Here is a 9,846-nt window from a genome sequence, read left to right as displayed (position 1 = left end):
CAGCACTGATGTAACAGCAGACACATGACTGCCTTTCTGCCAGAAACTTTGTTGTGCAGAGGCCAGTGGAGCAGCCAGCAGTGTCTGCAATCAGTAGTTATCCTCTGGAATACAAGCTGGGTCAGCAGACAGGACAGTCCTTTGGATTTCTGAGCAAGGAGAACATATCCCCTTGACCAGTGGTTATTTAGGCTTCACCATAGCCCTGCTGACAGCATCAAAGCCCTCTGGCAGATTGCAGATGTCAGCATGGACTCTGATCTTTGGCTGCTGCCCAGAGAAAATTATTAATCACTTTGACAAACACTATCCAAAGGAAGTCTAAATAAGTAGTGTTCCAGCATCAGGATTACAGGTAACAGCAAAGCTGTAAAAAGTCTGAATTTCTGTCTTGGCCTTGGGACCCCAATAGTTTGATCTAACTAGTGAATGTAATCATTGTGACCAAATATTGTAGAAAAGCTTACCAGCCTCGGTCAAAAGGATGTCTGAGGTGGAGATTACCCAGGGGTGGTGCTGAAGGCAAACACTGCTTCCAAGACCTGCATGGATTTATAGGGACCAGGAGCAAGGTTTGTCCTCCATATTTGTAGGTGATTACCATGTGCTGGACTAGGTTACACACAGCCCTTTACCTGTGTGAGGGAGGGGGGGAAATGGTCTCTTGAGATCTATGGCAATTTTGCCTTGTATTCAACAGGACTAAAATCCCACTTGGACAATTCCCACCAAGGACTGGGCTGCTGCAAGGAGCAGCCAGCCCCACTCATTCCCTGCTGGCCTTGCTGTTGAACCCTTATGGTCTCACAAGATAGTCTAGTTTCAAAACCCAGCATTTATCAATTCTAATGCTATTAAGAAGGTAGGGCTTTCAGTGGTGAAAGAAACCAGCAGAATCTGGGGACCCAGCTTTCCAAACAATGAACTTTGCTGTGTTCTTTCTGTAATTTTCACAACTGGAGGAATGAGCTGAGTTTCACAACATTTGAGCTTGTCGTTGGACTCCATGACAAGCAAAGGTGATATTTGCAGGTTGAAGTACAGCCCTTATTTACTTTAGTAGCACATCTCCCAGCAGCTTCAACCAGGAAAGAGTTTTGTCCTCGCTGTCTTTCACTGGCAGGGTTTTGTTCCCACAGTGAAGTCAATAACCCTGCCCTTCACCTCCAGCCCCACAGCATGTGGCTGGGCAGCGTCCTTGCTGTGCTCTCTCTCCCAAACAGCCTCTTGCTGATTTCTGCCCTAAACAATATTTCTTCTTATAACTTTATTTTTACTTACTGCCTAAAATTCCAGATTAAATGCCATCTCCTAGCAACTGGTATATTTTTGTACCTAGTCTGCTAACTTTCAGTGTTTGAATATTGCTCTCCATTCATTTTGCTGTCTCAGATAGAAAACACTGGTTTCCAGATACCTACTGGCATGTACATTTTTTTGTTAAATTTCTAAACAGTTGAGTCAGTTAAACAGCTAAATTTATATCCATATGTTTGTTGACTCCATAGATGTACTTCAGAGGAAAAAAAATACACATTGTAGTCCTCCTGCTTGGTGCATCTTTAGAAGAGAGATATGGGGCAGCAGCTCCTTGAAAGGGGGTCTCATTTGAGATGTTATGGAATGGGGCTCTTTTTCCCTCTGTGCAAACCCTTGGCATCTCTTGGCATGCTAAAGAAACATTGAGAAATGAGCTCACCACCCTCTGCAGACAAACCATGTGTGTCCTCCCAACAAGCCATGGCAAAAGCCCATGTTGGCTCTCAAGAGCAGGACAGGGCTGAGTTATGTCCACAGTGAACCTTTCATGGACCTCACATTAAAAATGAGCCATTTCTTTTTTAGCTGTTTAGCTCAGATTCTGTGATGTGACTTTTAAATGTGTGTGAAGAGGCATTTGCTGCTTTTATCTTTGCAGGAAGCATGGCAGGATCTCAGCATACTGCAGAGAGGGGCTCATGCATAAAACCAGGTGTCTCATTGAAAATTCTTACAATTTTTTGGGACTTGTCTATGAATTTGCCTTCAAGAAGCATTAGCAAGTAGGGCTCATCTGTGGTTTATTAACTTTAGTGAACCACAGTCTCCGTCTGAGGCTCCTCAGGTGGTCACAGAAACAGCAGCTTTCAGGCTGTGCATCATTACTGCAGCTGTCTGCTGCAGACTGGATGGGCAATCCCCAAGCACAGATGGAAACACTTGGCAGATGTTTTGTGCTGGTCAGGTGGATCCTCCAACACAACAGGGTGAAATCCATCCTCAGTTTCTTGTTTTGTCACTTCTCCATCCATGCAAACTTGACTTTAGCTATTTTTCCTGTTTGCAATGGCTATATATGGAATTTACATTTAATAAAAGATGCTGTCCATGAGAATAGAAGAACAACTGATAATTCATGATTTTTATTTCTGTAACTTCTCACTTCCAGAATATCTATTTGACGAACTGTGAGTCATATACATTGGCTGGGACAGATATGCTTAGCTCTGATTTGTACGGTGAAATGTAAATTATCAGCTAATTAAATGAAAACTTTCTCTGTGAACTACTGCTTCCCCTCTCTCCCTTTCCCTCAGCCCCCTCCCTTGTGCTTTAACTCACCAGTGTTTAAAGCCATGATGCCATTGCCTGACAGCCTGAAAACATGCCACACTCCTCCTCCAACAGCAGGGTTTCCTTCAGGACTGCTGGCAGGTAAAAAGATTGAAGCTGCCCATGACTTCCTGCAAAAACAACGTGGCATCAGGACTAGTTACAAACAATGGGGCATTTAACTTCACATCTCTGCTAAACAGAAGTACTTCCTGCCCCTAGGCTTCAACTGTGCTGGCTCACAGAGATGGACACTTAGGGCATTCTTTAATACTGCTTTGTTTTCCTGCAGAAGTCCTGCAAGGTACTGGCCAAAGCTCTGCTCTGCCAGATGATCCTCAAAGGGCAGATTTGCATCCTGCTAACTCCAAAATTCATAAAATATCCGTGTGAGGAAAGATGTGTGCAAGTCATTCCCTGACAGCTGAGTGGAACCATAGATAGCTGTGATCACCCGATGAGAACATGAATTTTGTCAGATCTTGCTGAGCTGGTTGGGTCTTGCCTGCTACATGTGATGGTCTCATTAACACCTACTGACAGATGTTTTCCTCTCAGCTTGGCCAGAGGTGCCTGCGTGTCAATAGGCAGCACTGAGCAGAGACATGTGTCAGTTTTTGGCAATTTTATTCAGTTTGGCTCCAGAAGGATTAAAATCTGCTGTAGCATAAAGCAAGGTAACCTTGTGCAGTTGTTTAGAGCAGTATCAGGTTTAAAAGCTCTGTGCACTGAGGCTTTGTAAAAGGGGATGCTTGTGAGTTTTCATGGAGCAGGAGCAGTGAAGGCAGTGGATTCTGCTGTGCATCCTTTCTCCCCACTTACCTGTCACCCCAGGCAGAGCAGCACTCACACACAGAGGGCAAGGAGCTCTTCTCTAGAAAGCAAAGTCTGGGATGAGCTCCTCCATGCTCTGACTTCTCCAGCCTGCTCCCCTGCTGTGGCACCTCCTGTTCCTTGCCCCTGCTCTCCCCTGACCACAGTCCCATGATGTCTCCTGCACTGAGGCTGATCAAGCTGGGTTCTTTCAGAAGGACACAGAGCATGAAAATACAGGCTTTGTCTAGGTGGAAACTGCACCACACTGTTGTATGCCTTGGAATGATATACAGACATTTAATAACACACATGAATGATTTCTCCCTGCACAAGGATCCAGTGACAAGAATCTGTCACTGATAAACGGGGTTGGGTTTGAGTGGCAGGGTTTTGGTAGCAGGGGCACTTCAGGGGGTGGCTTTTGTGAGGAGCTGCCAGAAGCTTCCCCCATATCTGACAGAGCCAATGCCAATCCAGGACACTCAAGGCCAAACCCATCAGCAATGTCAGTAATACCTCTGTGATAATGTATTTAAGAAGGGGAAGAAAAACCTCTTCAGAATAACAGCAGTGGGGAGAGGAGTGAGAATGTGTGAGCAGAAGTGCCCTGCAGACAGCAGGCTCAGTGAGGAGGGAGGGGAAGGGCAGACAGCAGAGCAGAGATTCACCTGCAGCCCTTGGAGAGCCCCACACTGCACCAGGTGGGTGCCCAAAGGAGGCTGTGACCCCATGGGAAGCCCGTGCTGCAGACTGTGGAGAGAAGCCCAGTCTGGAGCAGGTCTGGAGCCAGGACTTGTGACCCTGTGAGGGACCCACATGGGAGCAGTTTGGTCCTGGAGCACTGCACCCCATGGGAGGGACCCACACTAGAGCAGTCTGCGGAAAAGTGGAGCCCATAGGAAGAACCCATACTGTGAGTTTGTGGAGAGCTGTGTCCCATGGAACTGTCCCACACTGGAGAAGGAGAGGAGTGTGATCTGTCCTCCTGAAGAGGAAGGAGTGGCAGAGCCAACGTGTAATGAACTGACCACAGCCCCCGTTCCCTGTCCCCTGGTGGGTGGGAATGCTCTGAGAATCTTCTCCTTTAGCAGCACTGATGTGTCTTAGGGTCCTTCCACATGAATTGGTGATACATCACATGAGGCTTGTTCAGGAAAAAAGGAAGGGATATGAAAGAAAAGGTAGCAAAGGGGGCCATGAGAGGTTGGAGTGAGCTGATACCAAATGGGGTGAAGAGGCAGAGGTAGGGACTAAGAGGAGCAGATGTGTTGGTGAAAAGGCAAAAGGGAGAGCCAGCAAGGAAATATAGGAATGGCAAATGATCTTTGCAGCAGCAATTTGAATGGACATGTGCCAGGAAAGATTTCATTTGTCAGGGGCAGAAGGAAGGATGCTGTGTTGAGATGTGAGATGATCTGAAGTTTATGAGGGTGAAGGGGAAGGCTGTGTCTTGGCTATGGGCTGAAGGAAGAATCTGGAAGGCTTCAGTGTGGCCTGGAGGCAATTGAGGGTTGGCCTGTGGCCTCTGTTATGTACAAGGTCAGATTAGATATTCACAGTAGTCTCTCCTGAGTTTAGCATCTATAAATCTGTGAAATAGAAGCTTTAAACCACGATAAAGGCCTGAGTCCTTGGAGCATCATACTGAAAGCCCAGAATATTCTGAGATATTGGCTTTAAGACTGGGATTTGGGGGTATAGAAAATCTATTTCAGGATATTTTTTATTATTTTTAAAGTTTATTTCATCTACCTGGTTTTACAGGTAGAGTATATTAAAAAACCCCTAATAAAATATTTAAAGCCCTCTAAATATCCTTAAAAGACTCTTTTCATAACATGTGTTGCATAAATAGGCAGGATGCTGCCAGGATGTGATATACAGATGTCATCACTTTGATAGTTTCACAGATTTCACAGCCAGAAGGCACCCTCATGGTGGTTTCCTCTGCCCTCCTGCATAATGCAGACCATGGAGTTTTGCCCAGCAATTCCCACACCAATACATGAGCTACATCATGTACAAAGACATCCATGCTTAATTCAAGTATCTGCTGGGGTGATGGAGAACCATATCCCATGTCAGCTCCTCCAGTGGTTAATTAGAAGACCATTAAGGAGAAAAATGTGCCTCATTTTCAACTGCATTTTTTTTTTAGCTCCACTCTTCCTGGTTTATATGCCTTTGTCTGCTAGGTTAAGCAGTCTCTGGTACTGTATTCCTTCTCCACATGTAGATACTTATAGATCAATTCATCCCTTATATTCCTCTTGGATAATATAAATGGATTGTGCTCTTTTGGGTCATTGTAAGATATATTTTCAATCAGCCTTGCAGCTCTTCACCCAACCTTCCTCAGTGTTACAACATGATTTTTAAGTGTTGACAGCTGAACCAGACTCATTTTGTCTCATTAATGTCATGTATAGAGCTAATAAGTTTCCCCTACTACTCAATATTCCCATTTATACATCCTAGGGTCATATTGGCCCCTTTAACAAGAGCATCACACATGGAACTTGTATTCAATTGCTTATCTGTTGTGACCTCGTAGGTAAACAGCCAAGAACAGCTTCCTGACTATTCCCTCTATAAAAACTCCCATGGGATCCCCCTTCATTTGCAACTCCTCTTTGGAGACTTGTCATTTAACTGCCTCATAATCCATTTTAAAAATGCCATATTGATTTTTACAGTGCTACCATTCAGAACAAACTGAATGACAGCATGCAACCCCCAGCATGGCTCTGATGTTCCCAAGGACCTATTTCCATGGAGATGCATGCCCACAGCTTCTGGTTCCCTGCAGCAGCTCTGTGCCTTGGCTGGCGCTGAGGGAGCATGCAGCCACCCCAGCTCCTGCTTCTGGTGGAGGTCTGCTGCTGCTCCAAATCTATAATTGGAAGCATGGGAAATTGGAGCAAAAGCACCAGCCATGAGCTCTGAAACATCTAGAGAGGGTAAAATGGATTTGCAGCTAATGCTTGCAGAGATGGCAGAACTGCTCCTGATGTGCTTAGATACCAAAGCTTCTTGATGGTTTTCAGGGAATATTTTGAGACAATATCCTACTCTCAGGAGGTCCCAAACTGGCCCGTGGAGAAGTATCAGTCTGAAAATTCCATATAAATGCCCTGCTGCTAGTGTTTAAAACCACACTGTTTTTAGAGTGGTTTTAATTTAACAGGGAGGGGTGTGTGACTGGTGACCCATGAGAAATGCTGAAGGCTGAGGGTGGTCCTTGGTCCGACGTGTTTGGATAATATTCCAGACAATCTTGGTTTTCCTGTTGGTTGCCAAGTCCCTCATGGGACTGGCAGAACATTGTCCAAAAGGTTCATATTTTGGGATTAAGAGGCAGCTTGTTATGGGACTAATAACACGGAGCAAGAGGGGAAGCATGAAGAAAGCCTAATTTCCCCTGCGTAATACTGCACGACTCACTCGTGGAAGTGGAGGAGGGCAGAGGAGATGCTGCCTAGGGGTAAAACAAGCAACTGTTGTCCCCAGGAGGAATTTAGACAGTGGGAGCCCTAATTCCCACAATTTCTCACGTTCCTGACAAAAGTTTTACCTGCCAAGAATTGCCAAAATCAGGCTGAGCCTGGGACCTAAGGGATGTGGACAAAATCAGTCAGCATAAGAGTACCCTCCATGCTCTGGATTAAAACTCAAACAGAGGCAGAAAAAACCCTGCAATGTCCCCAAAGCACTAAAATTTCCTGCTGTAATGACGACAGGCAGGGGCTTATCTGGCTTTCCTGCATGTGGGAGTGTTTCTGTTTGCAAATCCTTGCAGCTGCACTTTTCATGTGGGGCAACTGTTGCAGCTAAGTAAAATTGTTAAAATGAGTTAATCAGCTTAGTACAATGGTTTCCAATATTTTCCATAAAGCAATTTGCCTCCCACATAGTCTGCTCTGTCCCATTTCACAGCACGGAGCGGAGCCACAGCACCGCTCGGGCTGAGCATCCGGCGCTCAGCACCAGCCCGGCTCTCCCTGGACAGGGCCAGGGCACAGTGCTCAAGCTGAGACTTGTGATGTGCCCTGAAGGGCTTCATTTCTCTGCAGTGAAACTCCCCAGTGAAGGGAAAGCAGTTTTCCTAATCTGCCTAGAGCTGTTGGTGGAGGTGGCCACGCACGCTCCCTCAGCCTGCCCTCTGTAATGGATGGCTGAAGCTCTCGAGGCTATAAAATCCTGCCTCTCTTCAGCTCACAACTGGGCTCAATATAATTTTTTGTTTGTTTTAACCCCTAATTCCAGGGCTTTCCTCTACCTGTCCCTAATTTTCTTATGGTGCCTAATAAAGACCAGATGAAAGCGTGGATGTAAGGAGCTGGGCTGACCCTGGTCCTGCAGGGTGCCCCCGTTTTGTGTCACAGGTCTCACTGAGAGCTGCATTTGTCACCCCACAGCACACGAACTGGTGGCTTGGATGGGAAGGTGGGCCTGGTCCCTGCTGTCACCCCAGGCTCTGGCTCTGCATCTGAACTGGCCACTGCAGGGGACGTGTCCCAGTTTCTCAGCTGACAGCCGGAGGTATTGACTTAAATGAGGCTGGAATTAGTCATAGCTACATGGTAGCAGGTTTTTACCTGGAAGAGGTAGAAAATGCAGTAGCAGTTCCATTTGAAATGTAAAGTAATGATAATTAACAGAGGTAACTCTTTGCTTCCCATTCAAGTCTTACCTGCAGGAAAATTGAGCTGAGAAAGATATCTTGGTAGACAACTTGGTCCTGTCATACCACAGGGTCAGGATTGCTGAGGGACGCTTTTCAAAGGTATTCTCCATCCCTTTTAAGCAGCTGCTTCAGCATCCCTGTTCCTAAAAAGGATTTTTTTTTGTTGCTGTTGTTGTTTTTGTTCCTAGAAAGTGTCCAGTGTGCTATTTTAGTCTGTTGTTCCATCACTGACATGGAGATGAGGTTAATCCCCGTGTCTCCCTAAAAAAACCCTGTAGCAATTTCTTCTCTGCTTTATCTCCTCCCAAGGCCAAGGCCTTGGTGCCATTCTTTAAAAGGAATACTCTCCTTTTTGACGGTGTGTTTCTCACATGCAATAATTCAGTATTTCCCATGTGATGCTAATAACAGTAGAAGGCAAGAAATCACATCAAGTGCAGAAAAGCAAGAAGGCAGTGACAAGGCAGCGACATGAATGAGGGGTGCATAAAAGAGGAGCAGACCTCAGACAGCCAAGAGCAGGACAATGTGACACCTCACCCGTGGCAGTGTCACTGCACACACAGTTCAGCACCTGGGGGCAGGGAGAGGCAGCATGGGAGAAGCAGGAGCTGTGGATGGCATCTTCTTGTCTCTCAGATAAGGGCAATCTTGTCTCTTTTGTATCACAGTGCCCAGCCTGTTCAAAACAATCCAACTGGTAACACAGTCTTCTTGGAAGACTTGCAGCTCCTCTGGTGACTTCCAAGGTTTAGCAGGGACAGGTAAATGCAGTTCCAGTTCTACAGTAAGGAGATGGGACACGAAGAGATGATGGAAGGGAACGTGTCCTTCTGTCCTTTCACAAGCAACAGGTCAGCGGTGGGACTGGGAATATCCTGTGTGTTTCTAGGGTTGGACTTCATTCTCTGGACTTCACTATGGACTCAGGATATGTGCTCACATCAGACGGCTTTGCTCAAATGAGAACAGAGCTGCTAAGCTAACACAATGTTAGTTCAAGAATACATTTTTTGGACAGGGACAGGGCATTGAACTAAATGGGTCCTAAGCTAAAACTTAAGGCATCATTCCAAGCAGCACAGCTTGGACCTGTAACCCCTGATAGGTGCTCTGGGGTTTGATGGATCCATAGGATGTACATGGGTATAACACAAGGTCATGCAAGTTTCATCAAGAACTGATTGCCACTGGAAGGAAATGACCAGGAAGAATGAACTGTACAATTGGTGGCTCCATTGATGGCTTCTGACAAACTGTGCATAAAGAAACTGCAACCCCATCCTCAGGATTTGTAACGCCAAACCCGTACGGGCACAAATGGAAACGCCTTGCCCACAGCTTCAGCTAATATTTTCTGTGTCACCAGGGAGAAATATTTCATGATCACAACAGCTGCTGTTTCATTATAAAGCAGATCTGGTTTAGGTGGCATATTGTTTATAATGGAAAAAATCCTAGCATGCAGCACACAGAGTTGTAATAATATGGCACCACTGTAACCCCTAGGGAGACTCTGATGGTGCAAAGGGTATGTGACATAGCAACTTTCTCTTTCTTGTTTTTATTTCCCTCAGCCCAAGAAGTAATGTGCACAGATCTGTTCAAAAGCAGAGCTTTCCCTGCTAACACTTTCTTCTCACTGACAAGGTTTATGGAGTAAAAAGCTTTTTAAAGATATAAACAGAATTTAGTAAATTGCAGTCCCATCATGAGATGCTAAAATAAAAAACATGATTTATGATTTTTTT

The sequence above is a fragment of the Melospiza melodia genome, chromosome 1 (genome assembly GCF_035770615.1).
Source record: "Melospiza melodia melodia isolate bMelMel2 chromosome 1, bMelMel2.pri, whole genome shotgun sequence".
Lineage (NCBI taxonomy): Eukaryota > Metazoa > Chordata > Aves > Passeriformes > Passerellidae > Melospiza > Melospiza melodia.
The sequence above is the reverse complement of the archived record's forward strand: the minus strand, read 5'-3'. Positions refer to the sequence as shown.